This window comes from Coffea arabica, chromosome 11c (assembly GCF_036785885.1).
Source record: "Coffea arabica cultivar ET-39 chromosome 11c, Coffea Arabica ET-39 HiFi, whole genome shotgun sequence".
Lineage (NCBI taxonomy): Eukaryota > Viridiplantae > Streptophyta > Magnoliopsida > Gentianales > Rubiaceae > Coffea > Coffea arabica.
Window position 1 is genome coordinate 23,489,270 of NC_092330.1, and position 12,950 is coordinate 23,502,219.

At 44.1% G+C, this 12,950-nt stretch overlaps 7 non-coding genes and 9 pseudogenes across 7 annotated transcripts; all 16 read left to right on the forward strand.

Annotated features, from left to right (window-relative positions):
• The first annotated feature begins 236 nt into the window (after positions 1–236).
• On the forward strand, positions 237–355 carry LOC140017261 (5S ribosomal RNA). The gene has a single exon (XR_011823573.1). It is a non-coding gene; the product is annotated as a 5S ribosomal RNA (ribosomal RNA).
• Positions 356–766: 411 nt separating this feature from the next.
• LOC140020565 (5S ribosomal RNA) lies at positions 767–884 on the forward strand (annotated as a pseudogene).
• A 926-nt stretch (positions 885–1,810) lies between these two features.
• LOC140017878 (5S ribosomal RNA) lies at positions 1,811–1,929 on the forward strand. Its single transcript, XR_011824184.1, has one exon. It is a non-coding gene; the product is annotated as a 5S ribosomal RNA (ribosomal RNA).
• Positions 1,930–2,340: 411 nt separating this feature from the next.
• LOC140020748 (5S ribosomal RNA) lies at positions 2,341–2,458 on the forward strand (annotated as a pseudogene).
• A 925-nt stretch (positions 2,459–3,383) lies between these two features.
• On the forward strand, positions 3,384–3,501 carry LOC140020540 (5S ribosomal RNA; annotated as a pseudogene).
• Positions 3,502–4,428: 927 nt separating this feature from the next.
• On the forward strand, positions 4,429–4,547 carry LOC140017263 (5S ribosomal RNA). Its single transcript, XR_011823574.1, has one exon. It is a non-coding gene; the product is annotated as a 5S ribosomal RNA (ribosomal RNA).
• A 411-nt stretch (positions 4,548–4,958) lies between these two features.
• On the forward strand, positions 4,959–5,076 carry LOC140019828 (5S ribosomal RNA; annotated as a pseudogene).
• A 928-nt stretch (positions 5,077–6,004) lies between these two features.
• LOC140017264 (5S ribosomal RNA) lies at positions 6,005–6,123 on the forward strand. The gene has a single exon (XR_011823575.1). It is a non-coding gene; the product is annotated as a 5S ribosomal RNA (ribosomal RNA).
• A 411-nt stretch (positions 6,124–6,534) lies between these two features.
• Positions 6,535–6,652, forward strand: LOC140020566 (5S ribosomal RNA; annotated as a pseudogene).
• A 926-nt stretch (positions 6,653–7,578) lies between these two features.
• Positions 7,579–7,697, forward strand: LOC140017879 (5S ribosomal RNA). Its single transcript, XR_011824185.1, has one exon. It is a non-coding gene; the product is annotated as a 5S ribosomal RNA (ribosomal RNA).
• A 411-nt stretch (positions 7,698–8,108) lies between these two features.
• On the forward strand, positions 8,109–8,226 carry LOC140020177 (5S ribosomal RNA; annotated as a pseudogene).
• Positions 8,227–9,154: 928 nt separating this feature from the next.
• LOC140017265 (5S ribosomal RNA) lies at positions 9,155–9,273 on the forward strand. The gene has a single exon (XR_011823576.1). It is a non-coding gene; the product is annotated as a 5S ribosomal RNA (ribosomal RNA).
• A 411-nt stretch (positions 9,274–9,684) lies between these two features.
• On the forward strand, positions 9,685–9,802 carry LOC140020178 (5S ribosomal RNA; annotated as a pseudogene).
• A 925-nt stretch (positions 9,803–10,727) lies between these two features.
• On the forward strand, positions 10,728–10,845 carry LOC140020180 (5S ribosomal RNA; annotated as a pseudogene).
• A 927-nt stretch (positions 10,846–11,772) lies between these two features.
• On the forward strand, positions 11,773–11,891 carry LOC140017266 (5S ribosomal RNA). The gene has a single exon (XR_011823577.1). It is a non-coding gene; the product is annotated as a 5S ribosomal RNA (ribosomal RNA).
• Positions 11,892–12,302: 411 nt separating this feature from the next.
• LOC140020181 (5S ribosomal RNA) lies at positions 12,303–12,420 on the forward strand (annotated as a pseudogene).
• The last annotated feature ends 530 nt before the right edge of the window (positions 12,421–12,950 follow it).

Sequence of the window (12,950 nt, forward strand, 5' to 3'; positions counted from 1 at the left end):
TTGTCGGCGCAAATGTATAAGCGCAAGCGTGAAGGATCAATTTCAGGATAATTGAGAGTTGCGCGACGAGGGAAAAAAAAATGGTGCAAATCAACAAGAAAAAAATGTAAAAGTAAATAAATAAAAGGATGAGGGGAAATTCTTGAATTGACGCTTAGAATGAATTCGGGTCCAGAAAAGCCACACTGCTTCACAGGACGGGGCAGTTTAAAAGACTAAAGCGAAAGGAACATGGCGGGTGCGATCATACCAGCACTAATGCACCGGATCCCATCAGAACTCCGAAGTTAAGCGTGCTTGGGCGAGAGTAGTACTAGGATGGGTGACCCCCTGGGAAGTCCTCGTGTTGCACCCCTCCCTTTTTTGTTTCGAAATCCAAATTTCCCCTTCGTTCTTTATGCTGTAGTAATTTAGCTCCGTCGGAACGATTGCTTTATATTTTGCTTCTCATCGAAGCATGAAGGCGGATCTGAAGGCGCGAGACAAGTCAGGAACGGTACGGCTGGATCGAAGCCCGGATCGTCGGTCAAAGTTGTCGGCGCAAATGTATAAGCGCAAGCGTGAAGGATCAATTTCAGGATAATTGAGACTTGTTCGACGAGGGAAAAAAAAGGTGCAAAGCAACAAGAAAAAAATATAAAAGTAAATAAATAAAAGGATGAGAGGAAATTCATGAATTGACTCTTAGAATGAATTCGGGTCCAGAAAAGCCAAACTGCTTCACAGGACGTGACAGTTTAAAAGAATAAAGCGAAAGGAACATGGCGGGTGCGATCATACCAGCACTAATGCACCGGATCCCATCAGAACTTCGAAGTTAAGCGTGCTTGGGCGACAGTAGTACTAGGATGGGTGATCCTAGGCCGGTCAACGGGTCGGGTCTACACCCGGATCCGGATCGGATCCCTGAAATTTTTGCGGGTATGGGTAGGGATTTAATTCCGTTATCCGGATCCGGATCCGTTTTTTCAAACAAAAAAACGGGTCGGATACGGAATATAGTATTCCGACCCGTATTAGACCCGGATCCGGATATAAATGATTTAATAATTTATAAAAAATATATATTATCAATATAATTTGATTAGGATGATGTATTTGAGTAAAATCAATTTGATTTATTTTCTTATTTGGTTTTTTCTTTGCATTAGCTAGAAATTTGTTTACAAATATATCTTATTCTCTTTTTTGTTAGAAATTATAAATTTTGGCAAATTTGATCGGGTAGACCCGACCCGGATCCGAGACTCGCCGGGTCCGGATCCGGAACACCGAATAAAAGACCCGTCGGGTAAACGGGTCGGATCCGGGTCCGGGTCCGAAATAATGAATTCCGACCCGGACCCGGCCCGTTGACACCCCTAGGTGACCCCCTGGGAAATCCTCGTGTTGCACCCCTCCCTTTTTTGTTTCGAAATCCAAATTTCCCCTTCGTTCTTTATGCTGTAGTAATTTAGCTCCGTCGGAACGATTGCTTTATATTTTGCTTCTCATCGAAGCATGAAGGCGGATCTGAAGGCGCGAGACAAGTCAGGAACGGTACGGCTGGAGCGAAGCCAGGATCGTCGGTCAAAGTTGTCGGCGCAAATGTATAAGCGCAAGCGTGAAGGATCAATTTCAGGATAATTGAGAGTTGCGCGACGAGGGAAAAAAAATGGTGCAAATCAACAAGAAAAAAATGTAAAAGTAAATAAATAAAAGGATGTGGGGAAATTCTTGAATTGACGTTTAAAATGAATTCGGGTCCAGAAAAGCCACACTGCTTCACAGGACGGGGCAGTTTAAAAGAATAAAGCGAAAGGAACATGGCGGGTGCGATCATACCAGCACTAATGCACCGGATCCCATCAGAACTCCGAAGTTAAGCGTGCTTGGGCGAGAGTAGTACTAGGATGGGTGACCCCCTGGGAAGTCCTCTTGTTGCACCCCTCCCTTTTTTGTTTCGAAATCCAAATTTCCCCTTCGTTCTTTATGCTGTAGTAATTTAGCTCCGTCGGAACGATTGCTTTATATTTTGCTTCTCATCGAAGCATGAAGGCGGATCTGAAGGCGCGAGACAAGTCAGGAACGGTACGGCTGGATCGAAGCCCGGATCGTCGGTCAAAGTTGTCGGCGCAAATGTATAAGCGCAAGCGTGAAGGATCAATTTCAGGATAATTGAGAGTTGTTCGACGAGGGAAAAAAAAGGTGCAAAGCAACAAGAAAAAAATATAAAAGTAAATAAATAAAAGGATGAGAGGAAATTCATGAATTGACGCTTAGAATGAATTCGGGTCCAGAAAAGCCAAACTGCTTCACAGGACGTGACAGTTTAAAAGAATAAAGCGAAAGGAACATGGCGGGTGCGATCATACCAGCACTAATGCACCGGATCCCATCAGAACTTCGAAGTTAAGCGTGCTTGCGCGACAGTAGTACTAGGATGGGTGACCCTAGGCCGGTCAACGGGTCGGGTCTACACCCGGATCCGGGTCGGATCCTTGAAATTTTTGCGGGTATGGGTAGGGATTTAATTCCGTTATCCGGATCCGGATCTGTTTTTTCAAACAAAAAAACGGGTCGGATACGGAATATAGTATTCCGACCCGTATTAGACCCGGATCCGGATATAAATGATTTAATAATTTATAAAAAATATATATTATCAATATAATTTGATTAGGATGATGTATTTGAGTAAAATCAATTTGATTTATTTTCTTATTTGGTTTTTTCTTTGCATTAGCTAGAAATTTGTTTACAAATATATCTTTTTCTCTTTTTTGTTAGAAATTATAAATTTTGGCAAATTTGATCGGGTAGACCCGACCCGGATCCGAGACTCGCCGGGTCCGGATCCGGAACACCGAATAAAAGACCCGTCGGGTAAACGGGTCGGATCCGGGTCCGGGTCCAGAATAATGAATTCCGGCCCGGACCCGGCCCGTTGACACCCCTAGGTGACCCCCTGGGAAATCCTCGTGTTGCACCCCTCCCTTTTTTGTTTCGAAATCCAAATTTCCCCTTCGTTCTTTATGCTGTAGTAATTTAGCTCCGTCGGAACGATTGCTTTATATTTTGCTTCTCATCGAAGCATGAAGGCGGATCTGAAGGCGCGAGACAAGTCAGGAACGGTACGGCTGGATCGAAGCCCGGATCGTCGGTCAAAGTTGTCGGCGCAAATGTATAAGCGCAAGCGTGAAGGATCAATTTCAGGATAATTGAGAGTTGTTCGACGAGGGAAAAAAAAGGTGCAAAGCAACAAGAAAAAAATATAAAAGTAAATAAATAAAAGGATGAGAGGAAATTCATGAATTGACGCTTAGAATGAATTCGGGTCCAGAAAAGCCAAACTGCTTCACAGGACGTGACAGTTTAAAAGAATAAAGCGAAAGGAACATGGCGGGTGCGATCAAACCAGCACTAATGCACCGGATCCCATCAGAACTTCGAAGTTAAGCGTGCTTGGGCGACAGTAGTACTAGGATGGGTGACCCTAGGCCGGTCAACGGGTCGGGTCTACACCCGGATCCGGATCGGATCCCTGAAATTTTTGCGGGTATGGGTAGGGATTTAATTCCGTTATCCGGATCCGGATCCGTTTTTTCAAACAAAAAAACGGGTCGGATACGGAATATAGTATTCCGACCCGTATTAGACCCGGATCCGGATATAAATGATTTAATAATTTATAAAAAATATATATTATCAATATAATTTGATTAGGATGATGTATTTGAGTAAAATCAATTTGATTTATTTTCTTATTTGGTTTTTTCTTTGCATTAGCTAGAAATTTGTTTACAAATATATCTTTTTCTCTTTTTTGTTAGAAATTATAAATTTTGGCAAATTTGTTCGGGTAGACCCGACCCGGATCCGAGACTCGCCGGGTCCGGATCCGGAACACCGAATAAAAGACCCGTCGGGTAAACTGGTCGGATCCGGGTCCGGGTCCGGAATAATGAATTCCGGCCCGGACCCCGGCCCGTTGACACCCCTAGGTGACCCCCTGGGAAATCCTCGTGTTGCACCCCTCCCTTTTTTGTTTCGAAATCCAAATTTCCCCTTCGTTCTTTATGCTGTAGTAATTTAGCTCCGTCGGAACGATTGCTTTATATTTTGCTTCTCATCGAAGCATGAAGGCGGATCTGAAGGCGCGAGACAAGTCAGGAACGGTACGGCTGGATCGAAGCCCGGATCGTCGGTCAAAGTTGTCGGCGCAAATGTATAAGCGCAAGCGTGAAGGATCAATTTCAGGATAATTGAGAGTTGCGCGACGAGGGAAAAAAAATGGTGCAAATCAACAAGAAAAAAATGTAAAAGTAAATAAATAAAAGGATGAGGGGAAATTCTTGAATTGACGCTTAAAATGAATTCGGGTCCAGAAAAGCCACACTGCTTCACAGGACGGGGCAGTTTAAAAGAATAAAGCGAAAGGAACATGGCGGGTGCGATCATACCAGCACTAATGCACCGGATCCCATCAGAACTCCGAAGTTAAGCGTGCTTGGGCGAGAGTAGTACTAGGATGGGTGACCCCCTGGGAAGTCCTCGTGTTGCACCCCTCCCTTTTTTGTTTCGAAATCCAAATTTCCCCTTCGTTCTTTATGCTGTAGTAATTTAGCTCCGACGGAACGATTGCTTTATATTTTGCTTCTCATCGAAGCATGAAGGCGGATCTGAAGGCGCGAGACAAGTCAGGAACGGTACGGCTGGATCGAAACCCGGATCGTCGGTCAAAGTTGTCGGCGCAAATGTATAAGCGCAAGCGTGAAGGATCAATTTCAGGATAATTGAGAGTTGTTCGACGAGGGAAAAAAAAGGTGCAAAGCAACAAGAAAAAAATATAAAAGTAAATAAATAAAAGGATGAGAGGAAATTCATGAATTGACGCTTAGAATGAATTCGGGTCCAAAAAAGCCAAACTGCTTCACAGGACGTGGCAGTTTAAAAGAATAAAGCGAAAGGAACATGGCGGGTGCGATCATACCAGCACTAATGCACCGGATCCCATCAGAACTTCGAAGTTAAGCGTGCTTGGGCGACAGTAGTACTAGGATGGGTGACCCTAGGCCGGTCAACGGGTCGGGTCTACACCCGGATCCGGATCGGATCCCTGAAATTTTTGCGGGTATGGGTAGGGATTTAATTCCGTTATCCGGATCCGGATCCGTTTTTTCAAACAAAAAAACGGGTCGGATACGGAATATAGTATTCCGACCCGTATTAGACCCGGATCCGGATATAAATGATTTAATAATTTATAAAAAATATATATTATCAATATAATTTGATTAGGATGATGTATTTGAGTAAAATCAATTTGATTTATTTTCTTATTTGGTTTTTTCTTTGCATTAGCTAGAAATTTGTTTACAAATATATCTTTTTCTCTTTTTTGTTAGAAATTATAAATTTTGGCAAATTTGTTCGGGTAGACCCGACCCGGATCCGAGACTCGCCGGGTCCGGATCCGGAACACCGAATAAAAGACCCGTCGGGTAAACGGGTCGGATCCGGGTCCGGGTCCGGAATAATGAATTCCGGCCCGGACCCCGGCCCGTTGACACCCCTAGGTGACCCCCTAGGAAATCCTCGTGTTGCACCCCTCCCTTTTTTGTTTCGAAATCCAAATTTCCCCTTCGTTCTTTATGCTGTAGTAATTTAGCTCCGTCGGAACGATTGCTTTATATTTTGCTTCTCATCGAAGCATGAAGGCGGATCTGAAGGCGCGAGACAAGTCAGGAACGGTACGGCTGGATCGAAGCCCGGATCGTCGGTCAAATTTGTCGGCGCAAATGTATAAGCGCAAGCGTGAAGAATCAATTTCAGGATAATTGAGAGTTGCGCGACGAGGGAAAAAAAAATGGTGCAAATCAACAAGAAAAAAATGTAAAAGTAAATAAATAAAAGGATGAGGGGAAATTCTTGAATTGACGCTTAAAATGAATTCGGGTCCAGAAAAGCCACACTGCTTCACAGGACGGGGCAGTTTAAAAGAATAAAGCGAAAGGAACATGGCGGGTGCGATCATACCAGCACTAATGCACCGGATCCCATCAGAACTCCGAAGTTAAGCGTGCTTGGGCGAGAGTAGTACTAGGATGGGTGACCCCCTGGGAAGTCCTCGTGTTGCACCCCTCCCTTTTTTGTTTCGAAATCCAAATTTCCCCTTCGTTCTTTATGCTGTAGTAATTTAGCTCCGTCGGAACGATTGCTTTATATTTTGCTTCTCATCGAAGCATGAAGGCGGATCTGAAGGCGCGAGACAAGTCAGGAACGGTACGGCTGGATCGAAGCCCGGATCGTCGGTCAAAGTTGTCGGCGCAAATGTATAAGCGCAAGCGTGAAGGATCAATTTCAGGATAATTGAGACTTGTTCGACGAGGGAAAAAAAAGGTGCAAAGCAACAAGAAAAAAATATAAAAGTAAATAAATAAAAGGATGAGAGGAAATTCATGAATTGACGCTTAGAATGAATTCGGGTCCAGAAAAGCCAAACTGCTTCACAGGACGTGACAGTTTAAAAGAATAAAGCGAAAGGAACATGGCGGGTGCGATCATACCAGCACTAATGCACCGGATCCCATCAGAACTTCGAAGTTAAGCGTGCTTGGGCGACAGTAGTACTAGGATGGGTGATCCTAGGCCGGTCAACGGGTCGGGTCTACACCCGGATCCGGATCGGATCCCTGAAATTTTTGCGGGTATGGGTAGGGATTTAATTCCGTTATCCGGATCCGGATCCGTTTTTTCAAACAAAAAAACGGGTCGGATACGGAATATAGTATTCCGACCCGTATTAGACCCGGATCCGGATATAAATGATTTAATAATTTATAAAAAATATATATTATCAATATAATTTGATTAGGATGATGTATTTGAGTAAAATCAATTTGATTTATTTTCTTATTTGGTTTTTTCTTTGCATTAGCTAGAAATTTGTTTACAAATATATCTTATTCTCTTTTTTGTTAGAAATCATAAATTTTGGCAAATTTGATCGGGTAGACCCGACCCGGATCCGAGACTCGCCGGGTCCGGATCCGAAACACCGAATAAAAGACCCGTCGGGTAAACGGGTCGGATCCGGGTCCGGGTCCGAAATAATGAATTCCGACCCGGACCCGGCCCGTTGACACCCCTAGGTGACCCCCTGGGAAATCCTCGTGTTGCACCCCTCCCTTTTTTGTTTCGAAATCCAAATTTCCCCTTCGTTCTTTATGCTGTAGTAATTTAGCTCCGTCGGAACGATTGCTTTATATTTTGCTTCTCATCGAAGCATGAAGGCGGATCTGAAGGCGCGAGACAAGTCAGGAACGGTACGGCTGGAGCGAAGCCAGGATCGTCGGTCAAAGTTGTCGGCGCAAATGTATAAGCGCAAGCGTGAAGGATCAATTTCAGGATAATTGAGAGTTGCGCGACGAGGGAAAAAAAATGGTGCAAATCAACAAGAAAAAAATGTAAAAGTAAATAAATAAAAGGATGAGGGGAAATTCTTGAATTGACGCTTAAAATGAATTCGGGTCCAGAAAAGCCACACTGCTTCACAGGACGGGGCAGTTTAAAAGAATAAAGCGAAAGGAACATGGCGGGTGCGATCATACCAGCACTAATGCACCGGATCCCATCAGAACTCCGAAGTTAAGCGTGCTTGGGCGAGAGTAGTACTAGGATGGGTGACCCCCTGGGAAGTCCTCTTGTTGCACCCCTCCCTTTTTTGTTTCGAAATCCAAATTTCCCCTTCGTTCTTTATGCTGTAGTAATTTAGCTCCGTCGGAACGATTGCTTTATATTTTGCTTCTCATCGAAGCATGAAGGCGGATCTGAAGGCGCGAGACAAGTCAGGAACGGTACGGCTGGATCGAAGCCCGGATCGTCGGTCAAAGTTGTCGGCGCAAATGTATAAGCGCAAGCGTGAAGGATCAATTTCAGGATAATTGAGACTTGTTCGACGAGGGAAAAAAAAGGTGCAAAGCAACAAGAAAAAAATATAAAAGTAAATAAATAAAAGGATGAGAGGAAATTCATGAATTGACGCTTAGAATGAATTCGGGTCCAAAAAAGCCAAACTGCTTCACAGGACGTGGCAGTTTAAAAGAATAAAGCGAAAGGAACATGGCGGGTGCGATCATACCAGCACTAATGCACCGGATCCCATCAGAACTTCGAAGTTAAGCGTGCTTGGGCGACAGTAGTACCAGGATGGGTGACCCTAGGCCGGTCAACGGGTCGGGTCTACACCCGGATCCGGATCGGATCCCTGAAATTTTTGCGGGTATGGGTAGGGATTTAATTCCGTTATCCGGATCCGGATCCGTTTTTTCAAACAAAAAAACGGGTCGGATACGGAATATAGTATTCCGACCCGTATTAGACCCGGATCCGGATATAAATGATTTAATAATTTATAAAAAATATATATTATCAATATAATTTGATTAGGATGATGTATTTGAGTAAAATCAATTTGATTTATTTTCTTATTTGGTTTTTTCTTTGCATTAGCTAGAAATTTGTTTACAAATATATCTTTTTCTCTTTTTTGTTAGAAATTATAAATTTTGGCAAATTTGTTCGGGTAGACCCGACCCGGATCCGAGACTCGCCGGGTCCGGATCCGGAACACCGAATAAAAGACCCGTCGGGTAAACGGGTCGGATCCGGGTCCGGGTCCGGAATAATGAATTCCGGCCCGGACCCGGCCCGTTGACACCCCTAGGTGACCCCCTGGGAAATCCTCGTGTTGCATCCCTCCCTTTTTTGTTTCGAAATCCAAATTTCCCCTTCGTTCTTTATGCTGTAGTAATTTAGCTCCGTCGGAACGATTGCTTTATATTTTGCTTCTCATCGAAGCATGAAGGCGGATCTGAAGGCGCGAGACAAGTCAGGAACGGTACGGCTGGATCGAAGCCCGGATCGTCGGTCAAAGTTGTCGGCGCAAATGTATAAGCGCAAGCGTGAAGGATCAATTTCAGGATAATTGAGAGTTGCGCGACGAGGGAAAAAAAAATGGTGCAAATCAACAAGAAAAAAATGTAAAAGTAAATAAATAAAAGGATGAGGGGAAATTCTTGAATTGACGCTTAAAATGAATTCGGGATCCAGAAAAGCCACACTGCTTCACAGGACGGGGCAGTTTAAAAGAATAAAGCGAAAGGAACATGGCGGGTGCGATCATACCAGCACTAATGCACCGGATCCCATCAGAACTCCGAAGTTAAGCGTGCTTGGGCGAGAGTAGTACTAGGATGGGTGACCCCCTGGGAAGTCCTCGTGTTGCACCCCTCCCTTTTTTGTTTCGAAATCCAAATTTCCCCTTCGTTCTTTATGCTGTAGTAATTTAGCTCCGTCGGAACGATTGCTTTATATTTTGCTTCTCATCGAAGCATGAAGGCGGATCTGAAGGCGCGAGACAAGTCAGGAACGGTACGGCTGGATCGAAGCCCGGATCGTCGGTCAAAGTTGTCGGCGCAAATGTATAAGCGCAAGCGTGAAGGATCAATTTCAGGATAATTGAGAGTTGTTCGACGAGGGAAAAAAAAGGTGCAAAGCAACAACAAAAAAATATAAAAGTAAATAAATAAAAGGATGAGAGGAAATTCATGAATTGACGCTTAGAATGAATTCGGGTCCAGAAAAGCCAAACTGCTTCACAGGACGTGACAGTTTAAAAGAATAAAGCGAAAGGAACATGGCGGGTGCGATCATACCAGCACTAATGCACCGGATCCCATCAGAACTTCGAAGTTAAGCGTGCTTGGGCGACAGTAGTACCAGGATGGGTGACCCTAGGCCGGTCAACGGGTCGGGTCTACACCCGGATCCGGATCGGATCCCTGAAATTTTTGCGGGTATGGGTAGGGATTTAATTCCGTTATCCGGATCCGGATCCGTTTTTTCAAACAAAAAAACGGGTCGGATACGGAATATAGTATTCCGACCCGTATTAGACCCGGATCCGGATATAAATGATTTAATAATTTATAAAAAATATATATTATCAATATAATTTGATTAGGATGATGTATTTGAGTAAAATCAATTTGATTTATTTTCTTATTTGGTTTTTTCTTTGCATTAGCTAGAAATTTGTTTACAAATATATCTTTTTCTCTTTTTTGTTAGAAATTATAAATTTTGGCAAATTTGTTCGGGTAGACCCGACCCGGATCCGAGACTCGCCGGGTCCGGATCCGGAACACAGAATAAAAGACCCGTCGGGTAAACGGATCGGATCCGGGTCCGGGTCCGGAATAATGAATTCCGGCCCGGACCCGGCCCGTTGACACCCCTAGGTGACCCCCTGGGAAATCCTCGTGTTGCACCCCTCCCTTTTTTGTTTCGAAATCCAAATTTCCCCTTCGTTCTTTATGCTGTAGTAATTTAGCTCTGTCGGAACGATTGCTTTATATTTTGCTTCTCATCGAAGCATGAAGGCGGATCTGAAGGCGCGAGACAAGTCAGGAACGGTACGGCTGGATCGAAGCCCGGATCGTCGGTCAAAGTTGTCGGCGCAAATGTATAAGCGCAAGCGTGAAGGATCAATTTCAGGATAATTGAGAGTTGTTCGACGAGGGAAAAAAAAGGTGCAAAGCAACAAGAAAAAAATATAAAAGTAAATAAATAAAAGGATGAGAGGAAATTCATGAATTGACGCTTAGAATGAATTCGGGTCCAGAAAAGCCAAACTGCTTCACAGGACGTGACAGTTTAAAAGAATAAAGCGAAAGGAACATGGCGGGTGCGATCATACCAGCACTAATGCACCGGATCCCATCAGAACTTCGAAGTTAAGCGTGCTTGGGCGACAGTAGTACCAGGATGGGTGACCCTAGGCCGGTCAACGGGTCGGGTCTACACCCGGATCCGGATCGGATCCCTGAAATTTTTGCGGGTATGGGTAGGGATTTAATTCCGTTATCCGGATCCGGATCCGTTTTTTCAAACAAAAAAACGGGTCGGATACGGAATATAGTATTCCGACCCGTATTAGACCCGGATCCGGATATAAATGATTTAATAATTTATAAAAAATATATATTATCAATATAATTTGATTAGGATGATGTATTTGAGTAAAATCAATTTGATTTATTTTGTTATTTGGTTTTTTCTTTGCATTAGCTAGAAATTTGTTTACAAATATATCTTTTTCTCTTTTTTGTTAGAAATTATAAATTTTGGCAAATTTGTTCGGGTAGACCCGACCCGGATCCGAGACTCGCCGGGTCCGGATCCGGAACACCGAATAAAAGACCCGTCGGGTAAACGGGTCGGATCCGGGTCCGGGTCCGGAATAATGAATTCCGGCCCGGACCCGGCCCGTTGACACCCCTAGGTGACCCCCTGGGAAATCCTCGTGTTGCATCCCTCCCTTTTTTGTTTCGAAATCCAAATTTCCCCTTCGTTCTTTATGCTGTAGTAATTTAGCTCCGTCGGAACGATTGCTTTATATTTTGCTTCTCATCGAAGCATGAAGGCGGATCTGAAGGCGCGAGACAAGTCAGGAACGGTACGGCTGGATCGAAGCCCGGATCGTCGGTCAAAGTTGTCGGCGCAAATGTATAAGCGCAAGCGTGAAGGATCAATTTCAGGATAATTGAGAGTTGCGCGACGAGGGAAAAAAAAATGGTGCAAATCAACAAGAAAAAAATGTAAAAGTAAATAAATAAAAGGATGAGGGGAAATTCTTGAATTGACGCTTAGAATGAATTCGGGTCCAGAAAAGCCACACTGCTTCACAGGACGGGGCAGTTTAAAAGAATAAAGCGAAAGGAACATGGCGGGTGCGATCATACCAGCACTAATGCACCGGATCCCATCAGAACTCCGAAGTTAAGCGTGCTTGGGCGAGAGTAGTACTAGGATGGGTGACCCCCTGGGAAGTCCTCGTGTTGCACCCCTCCCTTTTTTGTTTCGAAATCCAAATTTCCCCTTCGTTCTTTATGCTGTAGTAATTTAGCTCCGTCGGAACGATTGCTTTATATTTTGCTTCTCATCGAAGCATGAAGGCGGATCTGAAGGCGCGAGACAAGTCAGGAACGGTACGGCTGGATCGAAGCCCGGATCGTCGGTCAAAGTTGTCGGCGCAAATGTATAAGCGCAAGCGTGAAGGATCAATTTCAGGATAATTGAGAGTTGTTCGACGAGGGAAAAAAAAGGTGCAAAGCAACAACAAAAAAATATAAAAGTAAATAAATAAAAGGATGAGAGGAAATTCATGAATTGACGCTTAGAATGAATTCGGGTCCAGAAAAGCCAAACTGCTTCACAGGACGTGACAGTTTAAAAGAATAAAGCGAAAGGAACATGGCGGGTGCGATCATACCAGCACTAATGCACCGGATCCCATCAGAACTTCGAAGTTAAGCGTGCTTGGGCGACAGTAGTACCAGGATGGGTGACCCTAGGCCGGTCAACGGGTCGGGTCTACACCCGGATCCGGATCGGATCCCTGAAATTTTTGCGGGTATGGGTAGGGATTTAATTCCGTTATCCGGATCCGGATCCGTTTTTTCAAACAAAAAAACGGGTCGGATACGGAATATAGTATTCCGACCCGTATTAGACCCGGATCCGGATATAAATGATTTAATAATTTATAAAAAATATATATTATCAATATAATTTGATTAGGATGATGTATTTGAGTAAAATCAATTTGATTTATTTTCTTATTTGGTTTTTTCTTTGCATTAGCTAGAAATTTGTTTACAAATATATCTTTTTCTCTTTTTTGTTAGAAATTATAAATTTTGGCAAATTTGTTCGGGTAGACCCGACCCGGATCCGAGACTCGCCGGGTCCGGATCCGGAACACCGAATAAAAGACCCGTCGGGTAAACGGTTCGGATCCGGGTCCGGGTCCGGAATAATGAATTCCGGCCCGGACCCCGGCCCGTTGACACCCCTAGGTGACCCCCTGGGAAATCCTCGTGTTGCACCCCTCCCTTTTTTGTTTC